Raw genomic sequence first — 12,881 nt, 5'->3', positions numbered from 1 at the left:
AGAAGACATCTGAAGTGAATGTAGTTTTTCTTTCCAACCAGCCAGCATGGAAATTTCCAAATGCCACCCTCCCTTTGCCCCCCAAATTTCCCCTGCAGTGTTTTCATAACTCAGCTGTCAAAGCCTTGAACGTTATTAGCCAATTAGTGACTGACATATTTCCTGTAATGCTACCTCATTAGCTGGTCCCGGGAATCTGTGCAAACGGCCCAGTTAAAAGTGCGGTCAGGTATTTTCCAGGCTCTGGGGCATTGTGCCTGCTCTTAGATGGCTTGTTCCTCTTCTCGTGAAAGGAACTGGAGGTTAAGTACTAAACAGGAACAGTAGGTAGCAGGTCACATGATTAGGTGTGGACTACACCATTTATTTATTTATTTATTACAGTATATACTGTCTTTCTCAGTCTGCCTATGTAAACGTCCTGGAGCCTATGAGACTCTAGAGTCTTCTAGGTTCCAGGCAGTTTACAGAGGCAGACTGACCATAAACCCCATTTTTTCAAACGGTGTTTTTAAAATGGTGTTTTTACAAGTATTATTCTATGAGAGAAGTCATAGAAGCCTCCATTTCTCCAGCTGTTTCCTTTCATAGTGCACAATTGTCATCCTGGCTGCACAGCTCTTGCGCTTTCCAAGCTTCCACAGTCAATTGCAAATCACATCCTAGTCTGGTTCTCAAGATGTTATCCATTCTTGCCAGTCAACCCCTCAATGTTCTTGCCAGAAGCTTCCAGTCATCCATCTAAGGCAAGATCAGAGCTGATCCTTCTTAGCTTTTCAGCCAAGGCAACCTCCAGACCACACTCCTGCCTTCAGGATTAGTCAGGATTCCTGTCAGTGAGGGTTTTGCTATGGCAATGTTAGGGTGTTTACATGGAAGGAAGTACAGGTCCAGCCAATTTATACATGGATTTTTTATGCATGGATTTGACTCAACACGAATGGCCCCTGCAAATGAGAAAGAATGTGCTGATCCCTGGAGAAGGGGAAAAATGCATCCCTTTAAAATCAGTTTTAAAAACTGAACAGTCCTTTAACAACAGCCTCCTTAATGAGAGAGAGAGGGCAGCAGGCTAATCCATCAGTCCTTCTCTCTCCTTCAGACCCCTCCCTTCCCCCAGCACATGAAATAAAGGGATCATTTTGCATTGGTGAAGGGAGGGGCTGAGAGAAGTGCTGATGGATTGTCTTCTTAATGACTCTTATCTTAGAGTCAAAAGGTCAGCAAGGCTGTTTTTCAATCACTGGAGCAAAGAAACTTTGGTTTTTTTAATTGATTTGCTATAGTGTGTTTTTTTTAATCCATGTGAGTGCTTGGAATGGAACCCAAGTGAATAATTAGTGTCAACCTGTATAAGCAAGTGCCCAGGGATGTCATTGGTGTGGTTAAGCCTGCTCTTGCTCCTGTGGACTCCAGTATCTAAATCAGGTTTTGTTTTCTCTTATCTAAGCTCTGTTACAGCTGGTTTAGGACCAAATGATACACTGTGTTAATAACCTCCTTGAATGTGACATGTTTTTTTTAAATAAATAACTACGCTCTGTTTGGGGAAGGGGCAGGTACAATGTGGATTTGGTGGCAGCCAGAAGGAGGACTTTAATTCTTTACTCCTGCTATACTGTAATTGCAAGCCATATCACCACTTCCCGCTGCTGCTGTTTAGCACTGAATGATTAAATGTGTCACTTCAAGATTGTAAAATGTGGTTTGGTCCTTACTTTGTCTCAACAGGATCTAGTCAGAATTAATCCTACCCATCTGCATAGTCCCATTCTGGGCTCTGTTTCTTAGTTATGCTATGCAGATGGGAGTGTAACAGAGTCCAGGCGCTTGAAAAAAAGGGCACCTGCAGGGTTGGGAGAGAGTCCTCACTGAAAGGCAGAAGACTAGGGGATAGAACTGCAGCGGATCATTTTAACTGGCCTTTTACTGTCCCAAGTCCATAAGGAGTATTGTAGATCCCTTCCTTGAATTTTCAGCTTGTACTCTTAAGTAGATTTATGTAAGAAAAGGCATGCAGGCAGTATACAACTCAGTTGCTCCCTATCAATTTCTGCCGTCCCACAAATACAGAGGCATTGGGATAACAGACACACTAATCACTATATATAAGCAGTGCTTTTTTTGTTTAAAAAAAAAAAAAAAGGTGCAGGAACTCACAACTTGTTAATCTTTTACTTATTTATCCCATGCATGCATACTCAGAAGTAAGTCCCATTATAGCCAATGGGGCTTACTCGCAGGAAAGTGTGGATAGGATTGTAGCCTGAGAGCCCAAGCCTATGCATGCCTACTCAGAAGGAAGTCCCATTATATTAAATGGGGCTTACTCCCAGGGAAGTGTGGACAGGATTGTAGCCCAAGTTCCCTTGGGATTAGACTGCCAACTTTTTCCACCAGTTCTTACTCCAGTGGCGTTTATCAGCAGGGTAAGCTTCAGCAGCTGGATTTCTGCATATCAACCTGCTGCTAAAGCTTTGCACACTAGCAGCAGGTCGGTTTTGCTGGCTAGTTCACAGTGGCAACTGGTTGACCAGTAAGTGTGGGGCACTGGGGCTTCAGGCTGTGATCCTAGCCACACTTTTCTGGGAGTAAGCCCCATTGACTCTAATGGGACTTAGTTCTGAGTAGACATGCCTAGGATGGGGCTCTAAGGCTGCAGTCCTACCCTCACTTTCCTGGGAGTAAGCCCCATTGACTATAATGGGCCTTACTTCTGAGTAGACATGCATAGGGTTGGGCTCTGAGGCTGTAATCCTATCCACACTTTCCTGGGAGTAAGCCCCATTGACTAATGGGACTTACTTCTGAGTACACATGCCTAGGACTTGGCTGGCAACTGATGCAGGAGGCAGAGACACTGATGGGAGGGACTGAGCTGGCAGGATGAGTCATGATTTTTTGTTGAGAAGTGTTGTGCCAGTTTGTAGTAGAATGCTAGCTCTGAGGACAGCGAAGATGTCCCAGGAAGAAGAAACACAGACAAGGTAGATGCCTATCACCAATCTGTATTTATAGATAAGTAGTCTCTTCAGCAGCAAAACAATTTACGTATTTACAGCAACAAATCTCCAGCATGGATTCCCGCTGTTTCTGACTCAATACAACGATGCACCAGCTTGGCTTGGCTTGGCTTATATACCACAGTGCACCAATCACATTAGAGATGACCTCATCCCATTACCTCATCATTTTGTGACTGATTGCATCAGCTCCTTTGGTGCACTAGCCACACTTTTACCTTTACTTACATTGTAGGTACTTAGTCACGGTGACTCAGCATTTTTACATAAATTTCATTGGTTAACATGGAGTCACATTGGATACAGAGAGATACATACATAGAGTTACATAGGCTTACATTTATAGGTTCAGACATCAAGGCCTTATCCTATTCAGACAGCAAATTTCCCAGGGGTATTTAGCAAAATAATCCTGACATTTTTGGCATTCACATCCGTCCTGGGAATGGAACTCTCGTGGTTACTGAGACTCAACTTGTATCTTTAAATGTACTGAACTACATGTACGTACCCTCTGTTGTGTATCAACCCTGATGATGCCTCTGCACAAAATGTCTGGCTGTAGGCCTGCTTTTGCACGTAATTCAATTACTCCCTGTCTTTTTAAATCTTTCCTCTCTTGCTGCAAGAAGCTTGTTACTTGCTATGTAGCTCTTCCTTTATTTGCAAATTGTGTATATCTCACTTTGGTTCTTTTCTCATGTTTTCCATGTGCAGCACATGCTCTGCACGCTCCTGTGCGTGACTACAGTGGCTGGATGCCTGTGGGAGGTATCAGCACCTGGGCACTGAAACAAGTACACTTGTGTGCAAAACTGACTTCTTCCAATGTCAGATCAGCAAACAAGACAATGCTCTTAGCAGGGCTTCATAAATTCATTATTAAGTTCTATGAGTTCAGCCAGCATAATATAATTCAACTTCTCCGCATTACTATCGCAGCAGTACAATCTCTCACTGAAATGGAGAGATTATCTTGTAAATAAATCTCAGTCGTACATATGAATGCGCTCTCACTCCTCTTTATTAGAAATACACAGGACAGATCCTGCACTTGCACCAATTGCAGCTTGAAATAATCCAGGTTGTTTTTCTGAGTCAGTGGAAATGAGTGCATCTCTTTGGTTTCTTATTGCTATATTAAGTGTAAATTTAGAGCTGGCAGAGCGAGTGCTCAAATCCTATCCCCTACCACGTTATAGCATGTGCCAACAGAGCACACATTGCATGCTATGGTGGGGGGGACAATTGGATGTAATTGCAGGACATAATAAATTGCGGATTTGTGAGTTTCTACTTTAGTTGCCAGCTGCGGCTGTGCATGGTCCATTCTCCTCCCTCCTTGGTAATATTTATTAGTTGGCAACCTTCAGTCTCGAAAGACTATGGTATCGCGCTCTGAAAGGTGGTTCTGGAACAGCGTCTAGTGTGGCTGAAAAGGCCGATTCGGGAGTGACAATCCCTTCCACACTGGGAGCAAGTGCAGTCTGTCCCTGGCCTGTCTCCCTGGCTATGGGCCTTCCTTCTTTGCCTCTTAGCCTCAAACTGTTGGCCAAGTGTCTCTTCAAGCTGGGAAAGGCCATGTTGCACAGCCTGCCTCCAAGCGGACCGCTCAGAGGCCAGGGTTTCCCACTTGTTGAGGTCCACTCCTAAGGCCTTCAGATCCCTCTTGCAGATGTCCTTGTATCGCAGCTGTGGTCTACCTGTAGGGCGCTTTCCTTGCACGAGTTCTCCATAGAGGAGATCCTTTGGGATCCGGCCATCATCCATTCTCACAACATGACCGAGCCAACGCAGGCGTCTCTGTTTCAGTAGTGCATACATGCTAGGGATTCCAGCACGTTCCAGGACTGTGTTGTTTGGAACTTTGTCCTGCCAGGTGATGCCGAGAATACATCGGAGGCAGCGCATGTGGAAAGCATTCAGTTTCCTCTCCTGTTGTGAGTGAAGAGTCCATGACTCGCTGCAGTACAGAAGTGTACTCAGGACGAAAGCTTTGTAGACCTGGATCTTTGTATGTTCCGTCAGCTTCTTGTTGGACCAGACTCTCTTTGTGAGTCTGGAAAACGTGGTAGTCGCTTTACCGATGCTTTTGTTTAGCTCGGTATCGAGAGAAAGAGTGTCGGAGATCGTTGAGCCAAGGTACACAAAGTCATGGACAACCTCCAGTTCATGCGCAGAGATTGTAATGCAGGGAGGTGAGTCCACATCCTGAACCATTAGCAGTAATATTTATTACTGTAATATTTATTACTGCTAACCTATTACTGCTAACCTGTGGTGCCTCATGCAGCTGCTGCTGCTTGTGCCGCGCCTCTCACCATTTGCCGCAGTCGCCCAGTAGTGTACAATAGCAGCCTGGCTTTCATGTCCTTGTGAAGGACCTCGTGAAGGACCTTGTGCTGCTAGAACACTTGTTCTGGCACTGCAGAGCCCCAATTGGATTGCGGCCTGTGTGTCCTCCTCAAACTTTATGCAGTGGTCCTGCACTCTCCACCTTGTCCTCTGCCCTTTCCAGGCTTGCAATCTCCTCCTTGTCCGCTCTGCCCATTCCACTTCTCTTGCAGTGCAGGCAGCAATCTCTCTCTGGTTACCGTTGATTTAAGAGCAGTGGTTCTCAACCTTTAGGAACCTGCGAACCACTGAGACAAAAATTGGAATCGGTGTGGACCACATGAAACCCCACCCCACCTCCTGTACACAAAAAGTACAATTAAATTTGGTAGTAATTAGAGATTTATTAGATATTAGATTTAATTTTTTTAATATTTTTTATTGTTCTCCACAGACCTTTGCCAGCCATTTTGCTGGTGCATCTGAGGAGAGCGAGGAGATGGGGCAGGCAGAAAAATGTGGAATAAGATCCGGCGTGTGCAGATTTGTGAGTTTCTACTTTTGTTGCCAGCTGCGGCTGTGCATGGTCCATTCTCCTCCCTCCTTGGTATTCCATGGGGAAGTCTCTCTTGAATGAGCTCTCCCCCATGGATTACCAGAGAGGATGGAGAATGGACCCCCCTCAGCTGCAGCTGTGAGCAGTCCATTCTCTGCCCTCTCTGGTGGACGTTGGGGGAGCATTTGCTTGGCAAGATGCTAGAAGTGATTGAAGGCGATTTTTTTTTTTCAAGCTCTCACAGACCCCTTCTCAGAGTCTTGCAGACCACCTGTGGTCCATGGGCCACAGGTTGGGAACCAGTGACTTAGAGGCTCTGTTAAGACTGAGGGCCTGGGTAGTCTTGGGCTCTGCAATTGAGTGCTGAAATGAGATTTAGAATTTGAAATCTAAGGTTCAAAACAACTTTAGTTAAACTAAACTGCACCAAATATTGCATAGGGGTCATGAATTCTTTGAAGAAGAACCATGTTTTTGTGCACATTGGTTAAAACAGTAATATGGGTGATCCTTGCTGTATGTCATTATTACAGTCTCTACAGCCTGAGTTCCTTGGATTATTTTCCCACCATATCTAAGATGTGCACATTAAAACAGATTATCCAAATGGCATCAGTAGAAGTGGATGAAAACAGGTGTTTTTTTTTTTCCAACGGTTTATCATATCTAGGTAAGAAGACCATGATTGTATCAAAAGATTAAAATGCATGCAGTTAAAAATCCAACGTTTTGTTCTGTGACTTTTCCAGAACTTCATCAGGGAAAGAGGCCTTTAGAGGACACATTGGAAACCTACAGACATATAGGTTTCTATTTTTATTTATTTTATTTATTTGTTTCAAGATTTCAGTGTTTTCCAAAGTTAGAAGTGCAAAAAGTGGTGTTACTTGTTTTTATTTTAAGGGGGCATTTTTATACAGTTGCTTTAAAAGTGTACTAGGTAGGTGATACAGGTGGAACACTGTATGCAGCCATATGCATATAGAGGTGTTAGAGAACAGTTTTATTTTTGCAGATTTTGGGGTGTTTTTTTGTTTTTTTACAAAAATAAGAAGTGCAGAAAGCTGTGTTATGAGATTTTATTTCATTACCACAAAAAACGAACAAACAAAACCACCCACCTCTAGGCATCAGAGCTCAAAGAGAGAGACTGCAAGAACAAAAAGGTCAGAGGATGTGGCAGGGGGATGCTAGACCGTTGTGAGTGGCTTGATGATATTTTCTGTCTGTGGGTTCTAAACATTCCAATAAAGCAATCAGGAATGAAATGAATACAATTGATATCAAAATCAAGGTTCAGTGGGAGATTCTAAATTAACAAAGGTATAGAGCAGGTCATGTCATCAGGCCCTTTCAGATTTCTGGAGTAGACACGTTAGCACTTAGGGATGGTCAAAATGACCCAGGAAGTTGTCAGGGTTTTCTGATACAAAACAAGGCAAAAGTTGAATTTGGAGCCACTTTTGTGCATGTGTATTTTTTTGTAGGGCATGTTGGGGAACTGTGGTGTGGAAAGAGAGAAGGCAATGATCTGCATACATGTGTCATCATGTCTTTCTCTCTTTTTGTTGGCTGATTTCATGTGCTACACTATTTGTTAAGTGAAGTAAGAATCAGAATGACCAAAAGGACACACGCACACTAGTCCCTATGTCGCTTGTTTTAAAAGGCTGGCCAATTCAGGCTGCAATCCTAACCACACTTTCTGGAGAGTAAGCCCCATTGAACAAAATAGGACTTACTTCTGAGTAGACCTGGTTAGGATTGTGCCCATAGTCACTGCACTACACCCTTCCTTTCCCAAACTTGGAAGTGGAGAAATTAGAACATGCAGCTATTGCTTTCAGCATTTGGATCAGAGTGGATTGGACCTGATCTTTATTTCATGCTTGTTTCAGAACAGGCACAGTGACTCCCACCATCTCCCAAGTTCCTGTGCCACTATATAGTTGGCAACCTTCAGTCTCGAAAGACTATGGTATCGCGCTCTGAAAGGTGGTTCTGGAACAGCGTCTAGTGTGGCTGAAAAGGCCGATTCGGGAGTGACAATCCCTTCCACACTGGGAGCAAGTGCAGTCTGTCCCTGGCCTGTCTCCCTGGCTATGGGCCTTCCTTCTTTGCCTCTTAGCCTCAGACTGTTGGCCAAGTGTCTCTTCAAGCTGGGAAAGGCCATGTTGCACAGCCTGCCTCCAAGCGGGCCGCTCAGAGGCCAGGGTTTCCCACTTGTTGAGGTCCACTCCTAAGGCCTTCAGATCCCTCTTGCAGATGTCCTTGTATCGCAGCTGTGGTCTACCTGTAGGGCGCTTTCCTTGCACGAGTTCTCCATAGAGGAGATCCTTTGGGATCCGGCCATCATCCATTCTCACAACATGACCGAGCCAACGCAGGCGTCTCTGTTTCAGTAGTGCATACATGCTAGGGATTCCAGCATGTTCCAGGACTGTGTTGTTTGGAACTTTGTCCTGCCAGGTGATGCCGAGAATACGTCGGAGGCAGCGCATGTGGAAAGCATTCAGTTTCCTCTCCTGTTGTGAGTGAAGAGTCCATGACTCGCTGCAGTACAGAAGTGTACTCAGGACGCAAGCTCTGTAGACCTGGATCTTGGTATATTCTGTCAGCTTCTTGTTGGACCAGACTCTCTTTGTGAGTCTGGAAAACGTGGTAGCTGCTTTACCGATGTGTTTGTTTAGCTCGGTATCAAGAGAAAGAGTGTCGGAGATCGTTGAGCCAAGGTACACAAAATCATGGACAACCTCCAGTTGATCAACTCCTAAGTGATATAATGTTGCGGAGATAATGATATTAGTTATACTTTGCAGAGATTGTTTTCTCTTCCCCATGTGTGAGATGGGGGTGCATTAAAGGATTCATTTGTACTGCAATGACGATGAGATGTTGAGTGTACTATACATGCATTACCTGTGGGATTACATAATCCAAAGTGTCATGTAATTTTTCACCTCAGTTTCTCTGCCAACAATATCTTTTTGAAACATAATGCAGAATCTTGAGTCTAGCAAACTTGCCACCCGGGTGTGTGACATCTCCTCACATTGCCTGCAGATGCTTGTTAATCTGCAGTTGGACAGGCAAACTGACTGAAAAGTGTCTGCTACGACTGGTGGAATGGTCTGTTTGGTCGCAGATGCTGTCCAACGTAATTTCTACATATGTAAGCCAAGGCAGCACCTATCCCCATGTTGCACATATCTGTGTCTCAACAAAGGGAAAAAGTGCTAGTGACACATGGAGTAGGATAACCCATTGATCAGGGTGTTTTTGTTGGTGGTGTCACTTAGAGAATGGGGCTGAAATCCAGTTTTTGTGGGATGTATTGCTCTCCATGATGCTTTTGGTGTGCTGCTAGCCTTAGGTGGTGATCCAGGAATTATCCCCCCCCCCCATCCATCTCTGGCTGCTCTTGCCTGGCACATATGCACTTGCTGTTCCTCTGCAGCCCACAGTAGCACTTGTTGAGATTTGGACTGTGAGTTGTTAAGACTGAAACTCCTGGCCAATATGCAAATCTGAGCTCTCCTCCTGTGAAGGCATTTGCTCCATAAAGGCACCCTTCTGTGAGGTAGAGGCTTTCCCCCAGGAGGGGTGGTAATACTGCTTCCTTATCCAACAGTGCATGTAGACTGAGCAACAGCAGTGTGCCTCCATGAGTGTGCCCCCAGCTCCTGAACTGTGTCTCAGCATTTCAGAAAGAATGTGTGTGAATTTTGGTCCAGTAGGCCAGCCAGCAAGCAGGGTTTGTGTGAGCTTAGTGATATTTAGGAGGACAGTTAATTCTTCTAGAGAAAATCTCAAATTGAACTGAGTGGGAAGTACATTTGACACAGACATGCAAATCTCTGTCTGCTCCACACACACACAGTCCTTTTCTCATAGCAACCTTGAGATCTTATCTCATTCTTTTCATCACAGTCTCTCTTTGATGGGGGCAGAGATGCATGCATACAGACTTGACTTGATGTGGCAAAGAATGACCCTGCAAGTAGGACAGGAATCCCATGCAGACCCAAATGTCCCCCTTTCCTCCAAGTAAGATTCAGTGCAGTAAATGACTGAATGACACAAAAATGCAATGCACCCACATCCGTACCTGGCTGATATGGTAAGGTTGGCAAAAGATTGATGGGTTTCTTTCTCCCAAAAACCAGTAGTTGTGACCTGAGAAATAAAGGTGGGTATATAAGGGTGGCACTTATAAACAAAAGTAAATGTTACGGTTTTCTGTCCAGCCGCTCCCACTTCTTACCTGCTTCCTGCCTTTGAAAAGTAGATGGTGAGGAAGGGAGGAGACAAGTAACAGTGGCTGCTGTTATTGTCTTTGCTGCTACCACCTCTAGGTAAAGAAGGAGGATAGGAGAGAACAGCGATAAATTGTGGAGATGAGGTAGAGAGAGAGAGAGAGCGTCCAAACACTATGTGACCTGTGATTACAGGGAATGGAGGGAGGAAATTGAAAGTTTATTGGTGCACTTTGTGCATCAGGGAACAATAGGTATAGTTTGTGCTGCTGGAAGAATTGGGGGTGGCTTCTGGCCTGTCTGCCTCAAATACCAGTGAGGCTTGGGCCAGGCTTGTTGGCAGGAGAGGTTCTGGAGATAGGGTGAAAATAAGCAGAGTTGTGATAGATTCAGCCTTACTTTGGGAATAGAAGCTGAAATACCACCCTTAGTAAACCTGATCCTTGTAATAGGTGAGGATGGTTGGTTGGGGGCTAATGGTTGCCTCAGTGGGAGTTAATAATGATGATTTCCTGGTAGCTGGGAACTCAAAACATGAAGCTATTTGGTGTACCACCCACTAGATTTGGAACTGTGACATCCTCAGCTAGTAGGAGGGGGAAGAGAAACCATTTGGAGTGAGTTTGCACTTTGAATTTGGAAAGACAGATTGATCTGTGAGTTTGTTAAAACTGAAGCATCTTTGGAATACAGTTGCTCTCTTTGGGGACTTGAAGCAGAGTTAGTGGCAGTGCTGTCTGCTTGTAGGAGTGTATTTGCCTGCACTAGGCTGTGATCCTTGAAGAGTGATGAGTGAGTGTTTGGCAAAGACATTTTTCAAGCTGTGCCTTTAAAAATATAAGGTTGTAACAGTGCTCAGGGTGCTTTCTTCTTCTTCCTTCCAGTAGCTCCCTTTTCTGTTCTACGGAATCTCTCCATCTATTGGCCTGTTGGAAAGTTTGGCTTGAGTGGTATCTTTCTGGCTAGCCAGGGCTTTTTCCCTTCCTTCTGCCCGCCCCCATAACAATGCAGTACCTTAGAATAGCCATTTTCAACAGTGGCACATTTGTGTGCTGTGAGTGGTCCACAGGCGTGCCACAGGAATTTGGGAGATGGTAATTTATTAATAGGGCCAATGGGGGATGTGAGCCCCCACTGGCAGCATAGTGTGCCTTCTTAATTGTCAAAAACTTGATGGTGTGCCTTGACAATTTTAGTGCCTTTGTCAGTGTGCCATGAGATGAAAAAGGTTGAAAATCGCTGTCTTAGAATGTGCCTGAAATTACTTTGTAGCCTCGATTCTTGTGTTTCAAGGCATTTCTCAGTGTTGCATTGATCTGCGGAGAATGTGCTTCTTTGCACCCCAGAAAGTGTGCCCAGGCTTGGATGTATCCTTCCAGCCATTTGTTGGCACACAGAGGGAAAAATTATTCCCCTCATTCTCTGCTGCCTCATGTCTTGAATGAATAAATTTTCAAAGCTGTCACACTTAATAATGTGGTCCTTGTAGGCTGTATTATTTCCCCCCCCCCCATGCTTGTTGGAGCTGGGTTTCAGCTCCGCTGTTGCCATGGTGTCCTGAGTGGTCGCAGCAACAGCCACGCAGTGCTCTCGGATTTGTTACCATCTTTTCAGCCACCTATAGCTTTCGTTTTCTTTTAGCTTATAGAAAGAGAGGGGGGTGGGGGAGGGAGAGGCAAGCCTGCCTTGTTCACACGGAAACTGTTCCAGCGCTGTCATTCAAAAGCTTCTTGCTTTCCAAGAAGGGGGATTAATTTGGCTAGATACAGGCGTGTCTGGCACATAGGCTGAAACTGGGGAGGGGGAAAGAGAAGGGGCTGCAACGTGCTGAGCAGTCACTGGCTAGGCTGGTTGCTAGGTGCTGGAGGCACTGGGCGTGAGGGATTCCACCGCGCACACTGCCTGGGCCCATGTGCAGCCAGCAGGCCAGGTTGCTAAGCAGTTTTCTCAGGATCTGATGAAAAAGCAGTTCTTTGTGCTGTGTCAGCTATTTTTTTATGCGTCCCTCCCAGTTGCATTGTATAGGGGTAGGGGGAAGTGGGGGGGCAGACTTCTTTTGCCTTTCAGTTTGGAATTCAGATTCTTGGGCAAGCAGCCAATGAATGCTCCTTGCTGGGGACTATAAATATAACCTGTTGTTAGGGTTGCCAGATTAACTGTTCAGAAACACATGGGAGCTTTCGCCTGTTCTCCTGAGCTGTTTGGGAATTTGGATAAGGGCTGTCCTTTGTGCTCTGTGCAGCTGGTCTGTTTTGAAATAAGGGGCACTGACTTAAGATAAGGGATGTTGGGGACGCTGCCCACCTTTGGAAACTGAAAATTAGGACATCCTAATTGCGTATTTATTCTGTGTAAATATATGTCCATACTAAATAGCACATTGCCCTTGGAGACTGGACCGTTTCAGAAGAAATGGTTTTTCTTTGCCATGGTCAGGTCTCCAGCACTCTCTCCAACCAGTCAAGTTGGCAAAGGCAGCCACAGAACTGACAGGTGTTGCCACAGCTTGCTGGGACAAATTGCACAGACAAGGGGAGGCAATGGGGGGGAGGCAACATTGGCTGGTGGTCCATGCAAGCTGAGCAAATCAAGTGGCTGTCTTTATCTATGTTGAGAGATGCGGGGACGATGACAACAAATGCAGATAGAATTGGGATTTGAGGGGGCCACTGAACCTTTATCACATCATGAAGATTCCAAGCCAGGTGGCCT

Source organism: Tiliqua scincoides, chromosome 4 (assembly GCF_035046505.1).
Source record: "Tiliqua scincoides isolate rTilSci1 chromosome 4, rTilSci1.hap2, whole genome shotgun sequence".
Lineage (NCBI taxonomy): Eukaryota > Metazoa > Chordata > Lepidosauria > Squamata > Scincidae > Tiliqua > Tiliqua scincoides.
Note: the sequence above shows the minus strand (reverse complement) of the source record.